The sequence below is a fragment of the Phyllobates terribilis genome, unplaced genomic scaffold, assembly GCF_046119375.1.
Source record: "Phyllobates terribilis strain yellow unplaced genomic scaffold, ASM4611937v1 Scaffold_108__1_contigs__length_5656254, whole genome shotgun sequence".
In the NCBI taxonomy this organism is placed as follows: domain Eukaryota; kingdom Metazoa; phylum Chordata; class Amphibia; order Anura; family Dendrobatidae; genus Phyllobates; species Phyllobates terribilis.
The window spans coordinates 974,918-994,222 of record NW_027362868.1 but is presented as its reverse complement, the minus strand read 5'-3'; the positions used below and the strand labels follow the sequence as shown (position 1 = coordinate 994,222).

Genomic DNA, 19,305 nt, shown 5'->3' with positions numbered 1-19,305 from the left:
CCGTTAAGAAGACATGCTGTCAACCTCTAGATCCCTCACATGCCTGCACTTTTCGGCTTGCTGCTGCTGCAATCCACGCGTTTTAGATCTGCATAACTCCACCTCTTTTAGCACAGTACCCTCAACCCCCGGCTGTTCCCACCCGCCTCAACACCGTTGGAAGGGAGGAGAACCAATTAAGGCGGGGGGGGGGTGGAACGAGCAGCTGTCTACCCTTAGCAGGAGGGTTGCTGATTAATTACCTCTCCTGCTGCTGCTGCTGCTGGCTGTCCAGCAGCAGACTGAAGGTGGCTGCTGCTGTGCGCAGGTATATAAAGGCTCAGAGGCTATTATGACACGCGCAGCCAGCGTTCCATTGCCACATTCCGTCTACTGCAGGCGGGATACCTGGATGGCTGAATGTCACTGAGAAGCTCACAGAGACCGCCATAAGCAACAGTTTAAAAGAATGCCACAGACTAATCAACCAAACTTTTTGGGTTGGTTTCTCTTTTATAGTCTGCAGGCATTAAATGAAAGAAGTCAGTGTTCCAGCAGAGGGAGACAACGTTTCAGAAAAGGCATTGTAGCAAACCAAAAAAGAAATTTTAAGCGCAGCAGAGTAACCAGCTCACATACCTGTTAGCTCAGGTGAGTTTAAAAGGCTGCTGTTGATAACAAGGGCATTTGCTAAATAGATGGTGTGTGCAACAATATACTGAAAGGTCAATTATATTGTGCAGCTTATCTCACCACCTGTAGTTATTTAGGTGAAAGCTCCAAAATGCTTGCCTAATATGTCTGTTTATCCAAAAGGAAGTATAGAGGGAGAGCTAGATAGATAGCATTGCATTACATTACATTACATGGCAATGCAATGCACAGTTGCTGAAGTTGAACCAAAATGAGCTTGTCATCTGGCTTCTGCAACTTTTAACATGAAAAATCCAATGAGGAGAAGAAAAGCAAAGCCAAAGAGTCCATCCCAAAATCCGACAAACAAGCAAAATGAACAAAAAGCATTGAATTCAATTCTTTCTGATTTTAGAAACTGCATTAAAGAAGGGGTGCACCGGTCCTGGAGATACTGCAATACCAGGTCAATGCGTGGAGTGGACAGAGCAAGCTCTTTTTCCATCTCCCTGTTCTAAAAATCCATTTAATATATGGTCCCCAGATAGGGGACGTATCAGATATTAAACTGATAAGAACAGATACTACACTTGATCTTAGCCAAAAGGCCGAGAAGCGATAACCAGAATTGGTTTCCGACTACGGTGCCACCCAAGGATTCTGAAAAGTCCATTTGTGGAGATGGCCACCTGGACTCCCGTTAAGAAGACATGCTGTCAACCTCTAGATCCCTCACATGCCTGCACTTTTCGGCTTGCTGCTGCTGCAATCCACGCGTTTTAGATCTGCATAACTCCACCTCTTTTAGCACAGTACCCTCAACCCCCGGCTGTTCCCACCCGCCTCAACACCGTTGGAAGGGAGGAGAACCAATTAAGGCGGGGGGGGGGTGGAACGAGCAGCTGTCTACCCTTAGCAGGAGGGTTGCTGATTAATTACCTCTCCTGCTGCTGCTGCTGCTGGCTGTCCAGCAGCAGACTGAAGGTGGCTGCTGCTGTGCGCAGGTATATAAAGGCTCAGAGCCTATTATGACACGCGCAGCCAGCGTTCCATTGCCACATTCCGTCTACTGCAGGCGGGATACCTGGATGGCTGAATGTCACTGAGAAGCTCACAGAGACCGCCATAAGCAACAGTTTAAAAGAATGCCACAGACTAATCAACCAAACTTTTTGGGTTGGTTTCTCTTTTATAGTCTGCAGGCATTAAATGAAAGAAGTCAGTGTTCCAGCAGAGGGAGACAACGTTTCAGAAAAGGCATTGTAGCAAACCAAAAAAGAAATTTTAAGCGCAGCAGAGTAACCAGCTCACATACCTGTTAGCTCAGGTGAGTTTAAAAGGCTGCTGTTGATAACAAGGGCATTTGCTAAATAGATGGTGTGTGTGCAACAATATACTGAAAGGTCAATTATATTGTGCAGCTTATCTCACCACCTGTAGTTATTTAGGTGAAAGCTCCAAAATGCTTGCCTAATATGTCTGTTTATCCAAAAGGAAGTATAGAGGGAGAGCTAGATAGATAGCATTGCATTACATTACATTACATGGCAATGCAATGCACAGTTGCTGAAGTTGAACCAAAATGAGCTTGTCATCTGGCTTCTGCAACTTTTAACATGAAAAATCCAATGAGGAGAAGAAAAGCAAAGCCAAAGAGTCCATCCCAAAATCCGACAAACAAGCAAAATGAACAAAAAGCATTGAATTCAATTCTTTCTGATTTTAGAAACTGCATTAAAGAAGGGGTGCACCGGTCCTGGAGATACTGCAATACCAGGTCAATGCGTGGAGTGGACAGAGCAAGCTCTTTTTCCATCTCCCTGTTCTAAAAATCCATTTAATATATGGTCCCCAGATAGGGGACGTATCAGATATTAAACTGATAAGAACAGATACTACACTTGATCTTAGTCAAAAGGCCGAGAAGCTATAACCAGAATTGGTTTCCGACTACGGTGCCACCCAAGGATTCTGAAAAGTCCATTTGTGGAGATGGCCACCTGGACTCCCGTTAAGAAGACATGCTGTCAACCTCTAGATCCCTCACATGCCTGCACTTTTCGGCTTGCTGCTGCTGCAATCCACGCGTTTTAGATCTGCATAACTCCACCTCTTTTAGCACAGTACCCTCAACCCCCGGCTGTTCCCACCCGCCTCAACACCGTTGGAAGGGAGGAGAACCAATTAAGGCGGGGGGGGGGGTGGAACGAGCAGCTGTCTACCCTTAGCAGGAGGGTTGCTGATTAATTACCTCTCCTGCTGCTGCTGCTGCTGGCTGTCCAGCAGCAGACTGAAGGTGGCTGCTGCTGTGCGCAGGTATATAAAGGCTCAGAGCCTATTATGACACGCGCAGCCAGCGTTCCATTGCCACATTCCGTCTACTGCAGGCGGGATACCTGGATGGCTGAATGTCACTGAGAAGCTCACAGAGACCGCCATAAGCAACAGTTTAAAAGAATGCCACAGACTAATCAACCAAACTTTTTGGGTTGGTTTCTCTTTTATAGTCTGCAGGCATTAAATGAAAGAAGTCAGTGTTCCAGCAGAGGGAGACAACGTTTCAGAAAAGGCATTGTAGCAAACCAAAAAAGAAATTTTAAGCGCAGCAGAGTAACCAGCTCACATACCTGTTAGCTCAGGTGAGTTTAAAAGGCTGCTGTTGATAACAAGGGCATTTGCTAAATAGATGGTGTGTGTGCAACAATATACTGAAAGGTCAATTATATTGTGCAGCTTATCTCACCACCTGTAGTTATTTAGGTGAAAGCTCCAAAATGCTTGCCTAATATGTCTGTTTATCCAAAAGGAAGTATAGAGGGAGAGCTAGATAGATAGCATTGCATTACATTACATTACATGGCAATGCAATGCACAGTTGCTGAAGTTGAACCAAAATGAGCTTGTCATCTGGCTTCTGCAACTTTTAACATGAAAAATCCAATGAGGAGAAGAAAAGCAAAGCCAAAGAGTCCATCCCAAAATCCGACAAACAAGCAAAATGAACAAAAAGCATTGAATTCAATTCTTTCTGATTTTAGAAACTGCATTAAAGAAGGGGTGCACCGGTCCTGGAGATACTGCAATACCAGGTCAATGCGTGGAGTGGACAGAGCAAGCTCTTTTTCCATCTCCCTGTTCTAAAAATCCATTTAATATATGGTCCCCAGATAGGGGACGTATCAGATATTAAACTGATAAGAACAGATACTACACTTGATCTTAGCCAAAAGGCCGAGAAGCGATAACCAGAATTGGTTTCCGACTACGGTGCCACCCAAGGATTCTGAAAAGTCCATTTGTGGAGATGGCCACCTGGACTCCCGTTAAGAAGACATGCTGTCAACCTCTAGATCCCTCACATGCCTGCACTTTTCGGCTTGCTGCTGCTGCAATCCACGCGTTTTAGATCTGCATAACTCCACCTCTTTTAGCACAGTACCCTCAACCCCCGGCTGTTCCCACCCGCCTCAACACCGTTGGAAGGGAAGAGAACCAATTAAGGCGGGGGGGGGGGTGGAACGAGCAGCTGTCTACCCTTAGCAGGAGGGTTGCTGATTAATTACCTCTCCTGCTGCTGCTGCTGCTGGCTGTCCAGCAGCAGACTGAAGGTGGCTGCTGCTGTGCGCAGGTATATAAAGGCTCAGAGCCTATTATGACACGCGCAGCCAGCGTTCCATTGCCACATTCCGTCTACTGCAGGCGGGATACCTGGATGGCTGAATGTCACTGAGAAGCTCACAGAGACCGCCATAAGCAACAGTTTAAAAGAATGCCACAGACTAATCAACCAAACTTTTTGGGTTGGTTTCTCTTTTATAGTCTGCAGGCATTAAATGAAAGAAGTCAGTGTTCCAGCAGAGGGAGACAACGTTTCAGAAAAGGCATTGTAGCAAACCAAAAAAGAAATTTTAAGCGCAGCAGAGTAACCAGCTCACATACCTGTTAGCTCAGGTGAGTTTAAAAGGCTGCTGTTGATAACAAGGGCATTTGCTAAATAGATGGTGTGTGTGCAACAATATACTGAAAGGTCAATTATATTGTGCAGCTTATCTCACCACCTGTAGTTATTTAGGTGAAAGCTCCTAAATGCTTGCCTAATATGTCTGTTTATCCAAAAGGAAGTATAGAGGGAGAGCTAGATAGATAGCATTGCATTACATTACATTACATGGCAATGCAATGCACAGTTGCTGAAGTTGAACCAAAATGAGCTTGTCATCTGGCTTCTGCAACTTTTAACATGAAAAATCCAATGAGGAGAAGAAAAGCAAAGCCAAAGAGTCCATCCCAAAATCCGACAAACAAGCAAAATGAACAAAAAGCATTGAATTCAATTCTTTCTGATTTTAGAAACTGCATTAAAGAAGGGGTGCACCGGTCCTGGAGATACTGCAATACCAGGTCAATGCGTGGAGTGGACAGAGCAAGCTCTTTTTCCATCTCCCTGTTCTAAAAATCCATTTAATATATGGTCCCCAGATAGGGGACGTATCAGATATTAAACTGATAAGAACAGATACTACACTTGATCTTAGCCAAAAGGCCGAGAAGCGATAACCAGAATTGGTTTCCGACTACGGTGCCACCCAAGGATTCTGAAAAGTCCATTTGTGGAGATGGCCACCTGGACTCCCGTTAAGAAGACATGCTGTCAACCTCTAGATCCCTCACATGCCTGCACTTTTCGGCTTGCTGCTGCTGCAATCCACGCGTTTTAGATCTGCATAACTCCACCTCTTTTAGCACAGTACCCTCAACCCCCGGCTGTTCCCACCCGCCTCAACACCGTTGGAAGGGAGGAGAACCAATTAAGGCGGGGGGGGGGTGGAACGAGCAGCTGTCTACCCTTAGCAGGAGGGTTGCTGATTAATTACCTCTCCTGCTGCTGCTGCTGCTGGCTGTCCAGCAGGAGACTGAAGGTGGCTGCTGCTGTGCGCAGGTATATAAAGGCTCAGAGCCTATTATGACACGCGCAGCCAGCGTTCCATTGCCACATTCCGTCTACTGCAGGCGGGATACCTGGATGGCTGAATGTCACTGAGAAGCTCACAGAGACCGCCATAAGCAACAGTTTACAAGAATGCCACAGACTAATCAACCAAACTTTTTGGGTTGGTTTCTCTTTTATAGTCTGCAGGCATTAAATGAAAGAAGTCAGTGTTCCAGCAGAGGGAGACAACGTTTCAGAAAAGGCATTGTAGCAAACCAAAAAAGAAATTTTAAGCGCAGCAGAGTAACCAGCTCACATACCTGTTAGCTCAGGTGAGTTTAAAAGGCTGCTGTTGATAACAAGGGCATTTGCTAAATAGATGGTGTGTGTGCAACAATATACTGAAAGGTCAATTATATTGTGCAGCTTATCTCACCACCTGTAGTTATTTAGGTGAAAGCTCCAAAATGCTTGCCTAATATGTCTGTTTATCCAAAAGGAAGTATAGAGGGAGAGCTAGATAGATAGCATTGCATTACATTACATTACATGGCAATGCAATGCACAGTTGCTGAAGTTGAACCAAAATGAGCTTGTCATCTGGCTTCTGCAACTTTTAACATGAAAAATCCAATGAGGAGAAGAAAAGCAAAGCCAAAGAGTCCATCCCAAAATCCGACAAACAAGCAAAATGAACAAAAAGCATTGAATTCAATTCTTTCTGATTTTAGAAACTGCATTAAAGAAGGGGTGCACCGGTCCTGGAGATACTGCAATACCAGGTCAATGCGTGGAGTGGACAGAGCAAGCTCTTTTTCCATCTCCCTGTTCTAAAAATCCATTTAATATATGGTCCCCAGATAGGGGACGTATCAGATATTAAACTGATAAGAACAGATACTACACTTGATCTTAGCCAAAAGGCCGAGAAGCGATAACCAGAATTGGTTTCCGACTACGGTGCCACCCAAGGATTCTGAAAAGTCCATTTGTGGAGATGGCCACCTGGACTCCCGTTAAGAAGACATGCTGTCAACCTCTAGATCCCTCACATGCCTGCACTTTTCGGCTTGCTGCTGCTGCAATCCACGCGTTTTAGATCTGCATAACTCCACCTCTTTTAGCACAGTACCCTCAACCCCCGGCTGTTCCCACCCGCCTCAACACCGTTGGAAGGGAGGAGAACCAATTAAGGCGGGGGGGGGGGGGGTGGAACGAGCAGCTGTCTACCCTTAGCAGGAGGGTTGCTGATTAATTACCTCTCCTGCTGCTGCTGCTGCTGGCTGTCCAGCAGCAGACTGAAGGTGGCTGCTGCTGTGCGCAGGTATATAAAGGCTCAGAGCCTATTATGACACGCGCAGCCAGCGTTCCATTGCCACATTCCGTCTACTGCAGGCGGGATACCTGGATGGCTGAATGTCACTGAGAAGCTCACAGAGACCGCCATAAGCAACAGTTTAAAAGAATGCCACAGACTAATCAACCAAACTTTTTGGGTTGGTTTCTCTTTTATAGTCTGCAGGCATTAAATGAAAGAAGTCAGTGTTCCAGCAGAGGGAGACAACGTTTCAGAAAAGGCATTGTAGCAAACCAAAACAGAAATTTTAAGCGCAGCAGAGTAACCAGCTCACATACCTGTTAGCTCAGGTGAGTTTAAAAGGCTGCTGTTGATAACAAGGGCATTTGCTAAATAGATGGTGTGTGTGCAACAATATACTGAAAGGTCAATTATATTGTGCAGCTTATCTCACCACCTGTAGTTATTTAGGTGAAAGCTCCAAAATGCTTGCCTAATATGTCTGTTTATCCAAAAGGAAGTATAGAGGGAGAGCTAGATAGATAGCATTGCATTACATTACATTACATGGCAATGCAATGCACAGTTGCTGAAGTTGAACCAAAATTAGCTTGTCATCTGGCTTCTGCAACTTTTAACATGAAAAATCCAATGAGGAGAAGAAAAGCAAAGCCAAAGAGTCCATCCCAAAATCCGACAAACAAGCAAAATGAACAAAAAGCATTGAATTCAATTCTTTCTGATTTTAGAAACTGCATTAAAGAAGGGGTGCACCGGTCCTGGAGATACTGCAATACCAGGTCAATGCGTGGAGTGGACAGAGCAAGCTCTTTTTCCATCTCCCTGTTCTAAAAATCCATTTAATATATGGTCCCCAGATAGGGGACGTATCAGATATTAAACTGATAAGAACAGATACTACACTTGATCTTAGCCAAAAGGCCGAGAAGCGATAACCAGAATTGGTTTCCGACTACGGTGCCACCCAAGGATTCTGAAAAGTCCATTTGTGGAGATGGCCACCTGGACTCCCGTTAAGAAGACATGCTGTCAACCTCTAGATCCCTCACATGCCTGCACTTTTCGGCTTGCTGCTGCTGCAATCCACGCGTTTTAGATCTGCATAACTCCACCTCTTTTAGCACAGTACCCTCAACCCCCGGCTGTTCCCACCCGCCTCAACACCGTTGGAAGGGAGGAGAACCAATTAAGGCGGGGGGGGGGTGGAACGAGCAGCTGTCTACCCTTAGCAGGAGGGTTGCTGATTAATTACCTCTCCTGCTGCTGCTGGCTGTCCAGCAGCAGACTGAAGGTGGCTGCTGCTGTGCGCAGGTATATAAAGGCTCAGAGCCTATTATGACACGCGCAGCCAGCGTTCCATTGCCACATTCCGTCTACTGCAGGCGGGATACCTGGATGGCTGAATGTCACTGAGAAGCTCACAGAGACCGCCATAAGCAACAGTTTAAAAGAATGCCACAGACTAATCAACCAAACTTTTTGGGTTGGTTTCTCTTTTATAGTCTGCAGGCATTAAATGAAAGAAGTCAGTGTTCCAGCAGAGGGAGACAACGTTTCAGAAAAGGCATTGTAGCAAACCAAAAAAGAAATTTTAAGCGCAGCAGAGTAACCAGCTCACATACCTGTTAGCTCAGGTGAGTTTAAAAGGCTGCTGTTGATAACAAGGGCATTTGCTAAATAGATGGTGTGTGTGCAACAATATACTGAAAGGTCAATTATATTGTGCAGCTTATCTCACCACCTGTAGTTATTTAGGTGAAAGCTCCAAAATACTTGCCTAATATGTCTGTTTATCCAAAAGGAAGTATAGAGGGAGAGCTAGATAGATAGCATTGCATTACATTACATTACATGGCAATGCAATGCACAGTTGCTGAAGTTGAACCAAAATGAGCTTGTCATCTGGCTTCTGCAACTTTTAACATGAAAAATCCAATGAGTAGAAGAAAAGCAAAGCCAAAGAGTCCATCCCAAAATCCGACAAACAAGCAAAATGAACAAAAAGCATTGAATTCAATTCTTTCTGATTTTAGAAACTGCATTAAAGAAGGGGTGCACAGGTCCTGGAGATACTGCAATACCAGGTCAATGCGTGGAGTGGACAGAGCAAGCTCTTTTTCCATCTCCCTGTTCTAAAAATCCATGTAATATATGGTCCCCAGATAGGGGACGTATCAGATATTAAACTGATAAGAACAGATACTACACTTGATCTTAGCCAAAAGGCCGAGAAGCGATAACCAGAATTGGTTTCCGACTACGGTGCCACCCAAGGATTCTGAAAAGTCCATTTGTGGAGATGGCCACCTGGACTCCCGTTAAGAAGACATGCTGTCAACCTCTAGATCCCTCACATGCCTGCACTTTTCGGCTTGCTGCTGCTGCAATCCACGCGTTTTAGATCTGCATAACTCCACCTCTTTTAGCACAGTACCCTCAACCCCCGGCTGTTCCCACCCGCCTCAACACCGTTGGAAGGGAGGAGAACCAATTAAGGCGGGGGGGGTGGAACGAGCAGCTGTCTACCCTTAGCAGGAGGGTTGCTGATTAATTACCTCTCCTGCTGTTGCTGCTGCTGGCTGTCCAGCAGCAGACTGAAGGTGGCTGCTGCTGTGCGCAGGTATATAAAGGCTCAGAGCCTATTATGACACGCGCAGCCAGCGTTCCATTGCCACATTCCGTCTACTGCAGGCGGGATACCTGGATGGCTGAATGTCACTGAGAAGCTCACAGAGACCGCCATAAGCAACAGTTTAAAAGAATGCCACAGACTAATCAACCAAACTTTTTGGGTTGGTTTCTCTTTTATAGTCTGCAGGCATTAAATGAAAGAAGTCAGTGTTCCAGCAGAGGGAGACAACGTTTCAGAAAAGGCATTGTAGCAAACCAAAAAAGAAATTTTAAGCGCAGCAGAGTAACCAGCTCACATACCTGTTAGCTCAGGTGAGTTTAAAAGGCTGCTGTTGATAACAAGGGCATTTGCTAAATAGATGGTGTGTGTGCAACAATATACTGAAAGGTCAATTATATTGTGCAGCTTATCTCACCACCTGTAGTTATTTAGGTGAAAGCTCCAAAATGCTTGCCTAATATGTCTGTTTATCCAAAAGGAAGTATAGAGGGAGAGCTAGATAGATAGCATTGCATTACATTACATTACATGGCAATGCAATGCACAGTTGCTTAAGTTGAAAAAAAAATGAGCTTGTCATCTGGCTTCTGCAACTTTTAACATGAAAAATCCAATGAGGAGAAGAAAAGCAAAGCCAAAGAGTCCATCCCAAAATCCGACAAACAAGCAAAATGAACAAAAAGCATTGAATTCAATTCTTTCTGATTTTAGAAACTGCATTAAAGAAGGGGTGCACCGGTCCTGGAGATACTGCAATACCAGGTCAATGCGTGGAGTGGACAGAGCAAGCTCTTTTTCCATCTCCCTGTTCTAAAAATCCATTTAATATATGGTCCCCAGATAGGGGACGTATCAGATATTAAACTGATAAGAACAGATACTACACTTGATCTTAGCCAAAAGGCCGAGAAGCGATAACCAGAATTGGTTTCCGACTACGGTGCCACCCAAGGATTCTGAAAAGTCCATTTGTGGAGATGGCCACCTGGACTCCCGTTAAGAAGACATGCTGTCAACCTCTAGATCCCTCACATGCCTGCACTTTTCGGCTTGCTGCTGCTGCAATCCACGCGTTTTAGATCTGCATAACTCCACCTCTTTTAGCACAGTACCCTCAACCCCCGGCTGTTCCCACCCGCCTCAACACCGTTGGAAGGGAGGAGAACCAATTAAGGCGGGGGGGGGGGGGGTGGAACGAGCAGCTGTCTACCCTTAGCAGGAGGGTTGCTGATTAATTACCTCTCCTGCTGCTGCTGCTGCTGGCTGTCCAGCAGCAGACTGAAGGTGGCTGCTGCTGTGCGCAGGTATATAAAGGCTCAGAGCCTATTATGACACGCGCAGCCAGCGTTCCATTGCCACATTCCGTCTACTGCAGGCGGGATACCTGGATGGCTGAATGTCACTGAGAAGCTCACAGAGACCGCCATAAGCAACAGTTTAAAAGAATGCCACAGACTAATCAACCAAACTTTTTGGGTTGGTTTCTCTTTTATAGTCTGCAGGCATTAAATGAAAGAAGTCAGTGTTCCAGCAGAGGGAGACAACGTTTCAGAAAAGGCATTGTAGCAAACCAAAAAAGAAATTTTAAGCGCAGCAGAGTAACCAGCTCACATACCTGTTAGCTCAGGTGAGTTTAAAAGGCTGCTGTTGATAACAAGGGCATTTGCTAAATAGATGGTGTGTGTGCAACAATATACTGAAAGGTCAATTATATTGTGCAGCTTATCTCACCACCTGTAGTTATTTAGGTGAAAGCTCCAAAATGCTTGCCTAATATGTCTGTTTATCCAAAAGGAAGTATAGAGGGAGAGCTAGATAGATAGCATTGCATTACATTACATTACATGGCAATGCAATGCACAGTTGCTGAAGTTGAACCAAAATTAGCTTGTCATCTGGCTTCTGCAACTTTTAACATGAAAAATCCAATGAGGAGAAGAAAAGCAAAGCCAAAGAGTCCATCCCAAAATCCGACAAACAAGCAAAATGAACAAAAAGCATTGAATTCAATTCTTTCTGATTTTAGAAACTGCATTAAAGAAGGGGTGCACCGGTCCTGGAGATACTGCAATACCAGGTCAATGCGTGGAGTGGACAGAGCAAGCTCTTTTTCCATCTCCCTGTTCTAAAAATCCATTTAATATATGGTCCCCAGATAGGGGACGTATCAGATATTAAACTGATAAGAACAGATACTACACTTGATCTTAGCCAAAAGGCCGAGAAGCGATAACCAGAATTGGTTTCCGACTACGGTGCCACCCAAGGATTCTGAAAAGTCCATTTGTGGAGATGGCCACCTGGACTCCCGTTAAGAAGACATGCTGTCAACCTCTAGATCCCTCACATGCCTGCACTTTTCGGCTTGCTGCTGCTGCAATCCACGCGATTTAGATCTGCATAACTCCACCTCTTTTAGCACAGTACCCTCAACCCCCGGCTGTTCCCACCCGCCTCAACACCGTTGGAAGGGAGGAGAACCAATTAAGGCGGGGGGGGGGTGGAACGAGCAGCTGTCTACCCTTAGCAGGAGGGTTGCTGATTAATTACCTCTCCTGCTGCTGCTGGCTGTCCAGCAGCAGACTGAAGGTGGCTGCTGCTGTGCGCAGGTATATAAAGGCTCAGAGCCTATTATGACACGCGCAGCCAGCGTTCCATTGCCACATTCCGTCTACTGCAGGCGGGATACCTGGATGGCTGAATGTCACTGAGAAGCTCACAGAGACCGCCATAAGCAACAGTTTAAAACAATGCCACAGACTAATCAACCAAACTTTTTGGGTTGGTTTCTCTTTTATAGTCTGCAGGCATTAAATGAAAGAAGTCAGTGTTCCAGCAGAGGGAGACAACGTTTCAGAAAAGGCATTGTAGCAAACCAAAAAAGAAATTTTAAGCGCAGCAGAGTAACCAGCTCACATACCTGTTAGCTCAGGTGAGTTTAAAAGGCTGCTGTTGATAACAAGGGCATTTGCTAAATAGATGGTGTGTGTGCAACAATATACTGAAAGGTCAATTATATTGTGCAGCTTATCTCACCACCTGTAGTTATTTAGGTGAAAGCTCCAAAATACTTGCCTAATATGTCTGTTTATCCAAAAGGAAGTATAGAGGGAGAGCTAGATAGATAGCATTGCATTACATTACATTACATGGCAATGCAATGCACAGTTGCTGAAGTTGAACCAAAATGAGCTTGTCATCTGGCTTCTGCAACTTTTAACATGAAAAATCCAATGAGTAGAAGAAAAGCAAAGCCAAAGAGTCCATCCCAAAATCCGACAAACAAGCAAAATGAACAAAAAGCATTGAATTCAATTCTTTCTGATTTTAGAAACTGCATTAAAGAAGGGGTGCACAGGTCCTGGAGATACTGCAATACCAGGTCAATGCGTGGAGTGGACAGAGCAAGCTCTTTTTCCATCTCCCTGTTCTAAAAATCCATGTAATATATGGTCCCCAGATAGGGGACGTATCAGATATTAAACTGATAAGAACAGATACTACACTTGATCTTAGCCAAAAGGCCGAGAAGCGATAACCAGAATTGGTTTCCGACTACGGTGCCACCCAAGGATTCTGAAAAGTCCATTTGTGGAGATGGCCACCTGGACTCCCGTTAAGAAGACATGCTGTCAACCTCTAGATCCCTCACATGCCTGCACTTTTCGGCTTGCTGCTGCTGCAATCCACGCGTTTTAGATCTGCATAACTCCACCTCTTTTAGCACAGTACCCTCAACCCCCGGCTGTTCCCACCCGCCTCAACACCGTTGGAAGGGAGGAGAACCAATTAAGGCGGGGAAGGGTGGAACGAGCAGCTGTCTACCCTTAGCAGGAGGGTTGCTGATTAATTACCTCTCCTGCTGTTGCTGCTGCTGGCTGTCCAGCAGCAGACTGAAGGTGGCTGCTGCTGTGCGCAGGTATATAAAGGCTCAGAGCCTATTATGACACGCGCAGCCAGCGTTCCATTGCCACATTCCGTCTACTGCAGGCGGGATACCTGGATGGCTGAATGTCACTGAGAAGCTCACAGAGACCGCCATAAGCAACAGTTTAAAAGAATGCCACAGACTAATCAACCAAACTTTTTGGGTTGGTTTCTCTTTTATAGTCTGCAGGCATTAAATGAAAGAAGTCAGTGTTCCAGCAGAGGGAGACAACGTTTCAGAAAAGGCATTGTAGCAAACCAAAAAAGAAATTTTAAGCGCAGCAGAGTAACCAGCTCACATACCTGTTAGCTCAGGTGAGTTTAAAAGGCTGCTGTTGATAACAAGGGCATTTGCTAAATAGATGGTGTGTGTGCAACAATATACTGAAAGGTCAATTATATTGTGCAGCTTATCTCACCACCTGTAGTTATTTAGGTGAAAGCTCCAAAATGCTTGCCTAATATGTCTGTTTATCCAAAAGGAAGTATAGAGGGAGAGCTAGATAGATAGCATTGCATTACATTACATTACATGGCAATGCAATGCACAGTTGCTTAAGTTGAAAAAAAAATGAGCTTGTCATCTGGCTTCTGCAACTTTTAACATGAAAAATCCAATGAGGAGAAGAAAAGCAAAGCCAAAGAGTCCATCCCAAAATCCGACAAACAAGCAAAATGAACAAAAAGCATTGAATTCAATTCTTTCTGATTTTAGAAACTGCATTAAAGAAGGGGTGCACCGGTCCTGGAGATACTGCAATACCAGGTCAATGCGTGGAGTGGACAGAGCAAGCTCTTTTTCCATCTCCCTGTTCTAAAAATCCATTTAATATATGGTCCCCAGATAGGGGACGTATCAGATATTAAACTGATAAGAACAGATACTACACTTGATCTTAGCCAAAAGGCCGAGAAGCGATAACCAGAATTGGTTTCCGACTACGGTGCCACCCAAGGATTCTGAAAAGTCCATTTGTGGAGATGGCCACCTGGACTCCCGTTAAGAAGACATGCTGTCAACCTCTAGATCCCTCACATGCCTGCACTTTTCGGCTTGCTGCTGCTGCAATCCACGCGTTTTAGATCTGCATAACTCCACCTCTTTTAGCACAGTACCCTCAACCCCCGGCTGTTCCCACCCGCCTCAACACCGTTGGAAGGGAGGAGAACCAATTAAGGCGGGGGGGGGGGTGGAACGAGCAGCTGTCTACCCTTAGCAGGAGGGTTGCTGATTAATTACCTCTCCTGCTGTTGCTGCTGCTGGCTGTCCAGCAGCAGACTGAAGGTGGCTGCTGCTGTGCGCAGGTATATAAAGGCTCAGAGCCTATTATGACACGCGCAGCCAGCGTTCCATTGCCACATTCCGTCTACTGCAGGCGGGATACCTGGATGGCTGAATGTCACTGAGAAGCTCACAGAGACCGCCATAAGCAACAGTTTAAAAGAATGCCACAGACTAATCAACCAAACTTTTTGGGTTGGTTTCTCTTTTATAGTCTGCAGGCATTAAATGAAAGAAGTCAGTGTTCCAGCAGAGGGAGACAACGTTTCAGAAAAGGCATTGTAGCAAACCAAAAAAGAAATTTTAAGCGCAGCAGAGTAACCAGCTCACATACCTGTTAGCTCAGGTGAGTTTAAAAGGCTGCTGTTGATAACAAGGGCATTTGCTAAATAGATGGTGTGTGTGCAACAATATACTGAAAGGTCAATTATATTGTGCAGCTTATCTCACCACCTGTAGTTATTTAGGTGAAAGCTCCAAAATGCTTGCCTAATATGTCTGTTTATCCAAAAGGAAGTATAGAGGGAGAGCTAGATAGATAGCATTGCATTACATTACATTACATGGCAATGCAATGCACAGTTGCTTAAGTTGAACCAAAATGAGCTTGTCATCTGGCTTCTGCAACTTTTAACATGAAAAATCCAATGAGGAGAAGAAAAGCAAAGCCAAAGAGTCCATCCCAAAATCCGACAAACAAGCAAAATGAACAAAAAGCATTGAATTCAATTCTTTCTGATTTTAGAAACTGCATTAAAGAAGGGGTGCACCGGTCCTGGAGATACTGCAATACCAGGTCAATGCGTGGAGTGGACAGAGCAAGCTCTTTTTCCATCTCCCTGTTCTAAAAATCCATTTAATATATGGTCCCCAGATAGGGGACGTATCAGATATTAAACTGATAAGAACAGATACTACACTTGATCTTAGCCAAAAGGCCGAGAAGCGATAACCAGAATTGGTTTCCGACTACGGTGCCACCCAAGGATTCTGAAAAGTCCATTTGTGGAGATGGCCACCTGGACTCCCGTTAAGAAGACATGCTGTCAACCTCTAGATCCCTCACATGCCTGCACTTTTCGGCTTGCTGCTGCTGCAATCCACGCGTTTTAGATCTGCATAACTCCACCTCTTTTAGCACAGTACCCTCAACCCCCGGCTGTTCCCACCCGCCTCAACACCGATGGAAGGGAGGAGAACCAATTAAGGCGGGGGGGGGTGGAACGAGCAGCTGTCTACCCTTAGCAGGAGGGTTGCTGATTAATTACCTCTCCTGCTGTTGCTGCTGCTGGCTGTCCAGCAGCAGACTGAAGGTGGCTGCTGCTGTGCGCAGGTATATAAAGGCTCAGAGCCTATTATGACACGCGCAGCCAGCGTTCCATTGCCACATTCCGTCTACTGCAGGCGGGATACCTGGATGGCTGAATGTCACTGAGAAGCTCACAGAGACCGCCATAAGCAACAGTTTAAAAGAATGCCACAGACTAATCAACCAAACTTTTTGGGTTGGTTTCTCTTTTATAGTCTGCAGGCATTAAATGAAAGAAGTCAGTGTTCCAGCAGAGGGAGACAACGTTTCAGAAAAGGCATTGTAGCAAACCAAAAAAGAAATTTTAAGCGCAGCAGAGTAACCAGCTCACATACCTGTTAGCTCAGGTGAGTTTAAAAGGCTGCTGTTGATAACAAGGGCATTTGCTAAATAGATGGTGTGTGTGCAACAATATACTGAAAGGTCAATTATATTGTGCAGCTTATCTCACCACCTGTAGTTATTTAGGTGAAAGCTCCAAAATGCTTGCCTAATATGTCTGTTTATCCAAAAGGAAGTATAGAGGGAGAGCTAGATAGATAGCATTGCATTACATTACGTTACATGGCAATGCAATGCACAGTTGCTGAAGTTGAACCAAAATGAGCTTGTCATCTGGCTTCTGCAACTTTTAACATGAAAAATCCAATGAGGAGAAGAAAAGCAAAGCCAAAGAGTCCATCCCAAAATCCGACAAACAAGCAAAATGAACAAAAAGCATTGAATTCAATTCTTTCTGATTTTAGAAACTGCATTAAAGAAGGGGTGCACCGGTCCTGGAGATACTGCAATACCAGGTCAATGCGTGGAGTGGACAGAGCAAGCTCTTTTTCCATCTCCCTGTTCTAAAAATCCATTTAATATATGGTCCCCAGATAGGGGACGTATCAGATATTAAACTGATAAGAACAGATACTACACTTGATCTTAGCCAAAAGGCCGAGAAGCGATAACCAGAATTGGTTTCCGACTACGGTGCCACCCAAGGATTCTGAAAAGTCCATTTGTGGAGATGGCCATCTGGACTCCCGTTAAGAAGACATGCTGTCAACCTCTAGATCCCTCACATGCCTGCACTTTTCGGCTTGCTGCTGCTGCAATCCACGCGTTTTAGATCTGCATAACTCCACCTCTTTTAGCACAGTACCCTCAACCCCCGGCTGTTCCCACCCGCCTCAACACCGTTGGAAGGGAGGAGAACCAATTAAGGCGGGGGGGGGGTGGAACGAGCAGCTGTCTACCCTTAGCAGGAGGGTTGCTGATTAATTACCTCTCCTGCTGCTGCTGCTGCTGGCTGTCCAGCAGCAGACTGAAGGTGGCTGCTGCTGTGCGCAGGTATATAAAGGCTCAGAGCCTATTATGACACGCGCAGCCAGCGTTCCATTGCCACATTCCGTCTACTGCAGGCGGGATACCTGGATGGCTGAATGTCACTGAGAAGCTCACAGAGACCGCCATAAGCAACAGTTTAAAAGAATGCCACAGACTAATCAACCAAACTTTTTGGGTTGGTTTCTCTTTTATAGTCTGCAGGCATTATATGAAAGAAGTTAGTGTTCCAGCAGAGGGAGACAACGTTTCAGAAAAGGCATTGTAGCAAACCAAAAAAGAAATTTTAAGCGCAGCAGAGTAACCAGCTCACATACCTGTTAGCTCAGGTGAGTTTAAAAGGCTGCTGTTGATAACAAGGGCATTTGCTAAATAGATGGTGTGTGTGCAACAATATACTGAAAGGTCAATTATATTGTGCAGCTTATCTCACCACCTGTAGTTATTTAGGTGAAAGCTCCAAAATGCTTGCCTAATATGTCTGTTTATCCAAAAGGAAGTATAGAGGGAGAGCTGTTATGTTCTGCTATCAAAGCTAAGGAAAGAGAGGAGATCTGTCCCTACTATAGGACTCAGCTGAATCCCTACGATGTAACAGGGAACCTGATCCTGCGATCAGACCTGCTAAAGTCCTAATCTAGTCTGTACGGAGACCTATAGATGTGGGGAGGGAATCCCTACAAGTACTAAGGACTGGGAGGAATATGGGACACCTCCTAACAGAAATAGTAGCAGACAGACGAACAAACAAAATAGATAGAACATAGAGGTCCGTAGACCAAGCAAACTAACAGAGTTAGATACAGAGCACAGGCTAGCTAGAAAGTAGATATACAATGAAGTCCAGCAAAGCCAGAAGGGCGGAGCAGGACTAAATAGGCCAACAAGGTCATGTGACCAGCAAAGGAAAAAAAACCTAACAGCAAGGTTCTAACAGTACCCCCCCTTCTAAGAGGATCCTCCGGATCCCCTAGGACCAGGCTTATCAGGAAATCTCCTGTGAAACGCTCTGATAAGTCTGGACGCGGAAACATCATCTGACCTCACCCAAGAGTTATCCTCGGGTCCGAAACCTTTCCAGGCCACAAGGTACTGCAAACTACCTCTATACCGTCTAGAGTCAAGGATGCGAGAAATTTCATATTCCCCGTCCTCCACCACCGGAGGAACAGAGGCAGAGGCGTCACCATCCGACACAACAGCTTTTTTTAACAGAGAGACATGAAAGACCGGATTAATTCTCCAGGAGGTAGGAACCTCCAACCTAACAGCAGACTGGTTGACAACCTGAAGCACCTTAAAGGGCCCTACAAACTTGGGACCCAATTTCTTAGAAGGAATCCTCAACCGCAGATTCCTAGAGGACAACCAAACCATGTCACCAACAGCGAACAAAAACTCCTGTCGTTTCCTATCAAAGTAGTCTTTAGATTTTCTGTTGGCCTCCTGAAGATTACCACGCACATCCGTCCAAACTCTTTCCAAATCACCGGAAAAATTCTCCTCCTCAGGCACGGCAGATCCCAACTTGGAGAACGACCCAAACGACGGATGTCTCCCAGAACAACAAAAAAAAGGCGAACAACCAGCAGAAGAAGATGTATGATTGTTCAGAGCAAATTCGGCAAGTGGCAGAAACTCAGACCACCCCTCTTGATTGTCTGCCACAAAACAACGCAAGAACTGCTCAACATCCTGGTTTTTCCTTTCTGTCTGGCCATTAGATTCAGGATGATATCCGGACGAAAACGACAAATGAATTCCCAACCTGTCACAAAAGGCACGCCAAAAACGAGCCACGAACTGAGGACCCCTATCAGAAACAATGTCAGTAGGAACGCCATGAAGTCTGACAATTTCCTTGACAAAGGCCTTAGCGAGAGTTTTAGCGCAGGGCAGTTTGACGAAGGGAACCAAGTGACACATCTTGCTAAAACGGTCCACGACCACCCAGATGACAGTAAAA

At 45.3% G+C, this 19,305-nt stretch overlaps 13 non-coding genes across 13 annotated transcripts; all 13 read right to left on the bottom strand.

Moving 5' to 3' along the window:
* Positions 1–1,041: 1,041 nt before the first annotated feature.
* LOC141198891 (U2 spliceosomal RNA) lies at positions 1,042–1,232 on the bottom strand. The gene has a single exon (XR_012270658.1). It is a non-coding gene; the product is annotated as a U2 spliceosomal RNA (small nuclear RNA).
* Positions 1,233–2,352: 1,120 nt separating this feature from the next.
* LOC141200721 (U2 spliceosomal RNA) lies at positions 2,353–2,543 on the bottom strand. The gene has a single exon (XR_012272433.1). It is a non-coding gene; the product is annotated as a U2 spliceosomal RNA (small nuclear RNA).
* A 1,121-nt stretch (positions 2,544–3,664) lies between these two features.
* Positions 3,665–3,855, bottom strand: LOC141198890 (U2 spliceosomal RNA). Its single transcript, XR_012270657.1, has one exon. It is a non-coding gene; the product is annotated as a U2 spliceosomal RNA (small nuclear RNA).
* A 1,121-nt stretch (positions 3,856–4,976) lies between these two features.
* Positions 4,977–5,167, bottom strand: LOC141198889 (U2 spliceosomal RNA). Its single transcript, XR_012270656.1, has one exon. It is a non-coding gene; the product is annotated as a U2 spliceosomal RNA (small nuclear RNA).
* Positions 5,168–6,287: 1,120 nt separating this feature from the next.
* On the bottom strand, positions 6,288–6,478 carry LOC141198886 (U2 spliceosomal RNA). The gene has a single exon (XR_012270654.1). It is a non-coding gene; the product is annotated as a U2 spliceosomal RNA (small nuclear RNA).
* Positions 6,479–7,602: 1,124 nt separating this feature from the next.
* Positions 7,603–7,793, bottom strand: LOC141198885 (U2 spliceosomal RNA). The gene has a single exon (XR_012270653.1). It is a non-coding gene; the product is annotated as a U2 spliceosomal RNA (small nuclear RNA).
* Positions 7,794–8,907: 1,114 nt separating this feature from the next.
* On the bottom strand, positions 8,908–9,098 carry LOC141200485 (U2 spliceosomal RNA). The gene has a single exon (XR_012272205.1). It is a non-coding gene; the product is annotated as a U2 spliceosomal RNA (small nuclear RNA).
* Positions 9,099–10,217: 1,119 nt separating this feature from the next.
* LOC141198884 (U2 spliceosomal RNA) lies at positions 10,218–10,408 on the bottom strand. The gene has a single exon (XR_012270652.1). It is a non-coding gene; the product is annotated as a U2 spliceosomal RNA (small nuclear RNA).
* Positions 10,409–11,532: 1,124 nt separating this feature from the next.
* On the bottom strand, positions 11,533–11,723 carry LOC141198883 (U2 spliceosomal RNA). Its single transcript, XR_012270651.1, has one exon. It is a non-coding gene; the product is annotated as a U2 spliceosomal RNA (small nuclear RNA).
* Positions 11,724–12,837: 1,114 nt separating this feature from the next.
* On the bottom strand, positions 12,838–13,028 carry LOC141200484 (U2 spliceosomal RNA). Its single transcript, XR_012272204.1, has one exon. It is a non-coding gene; the product is annotated as a U2 spliceosomal RNA (small nuclear RNA).
* A 1,120-nt stretch (positions 13,029–14,148) lies between these two features.
* Positions 14,149–14,339, bottom strand: LOC141198881 (U2 spliceosomal RNA). The gene has a single exon (XR_012270650.1). It is a non-coding gene; the product is annotated as a U2 spliceosomal RNA (small nuclear RNA).
* A 1,121-nt stretch (positions 14,340–15,460) lies between these two features.
* Positions 15,461–15,651, bottom strand: LOC141198880 (U2 spliceosomal RNA). The gene has a single exon (XR_012270649.1). It is a non-coding gene; the product is annotated as a U2 spliceosomal RNA (small nuclear RNA).
* Positions 15,652–16,770: 1,119 nt separating this feature from the next.
* LOC141198879 (U2 spliceosomal RNA) lies at positions 16,771–16,961 on the bottom strand. Its single transcript, XR_012270648.1, has one exon. It is a non-coding gene; the product is annotated as a U2 spliceosomal RNA (small nuclear RNA).
* Positions 16,962–19,305: the final 2,344 nt, after the last annotated feature.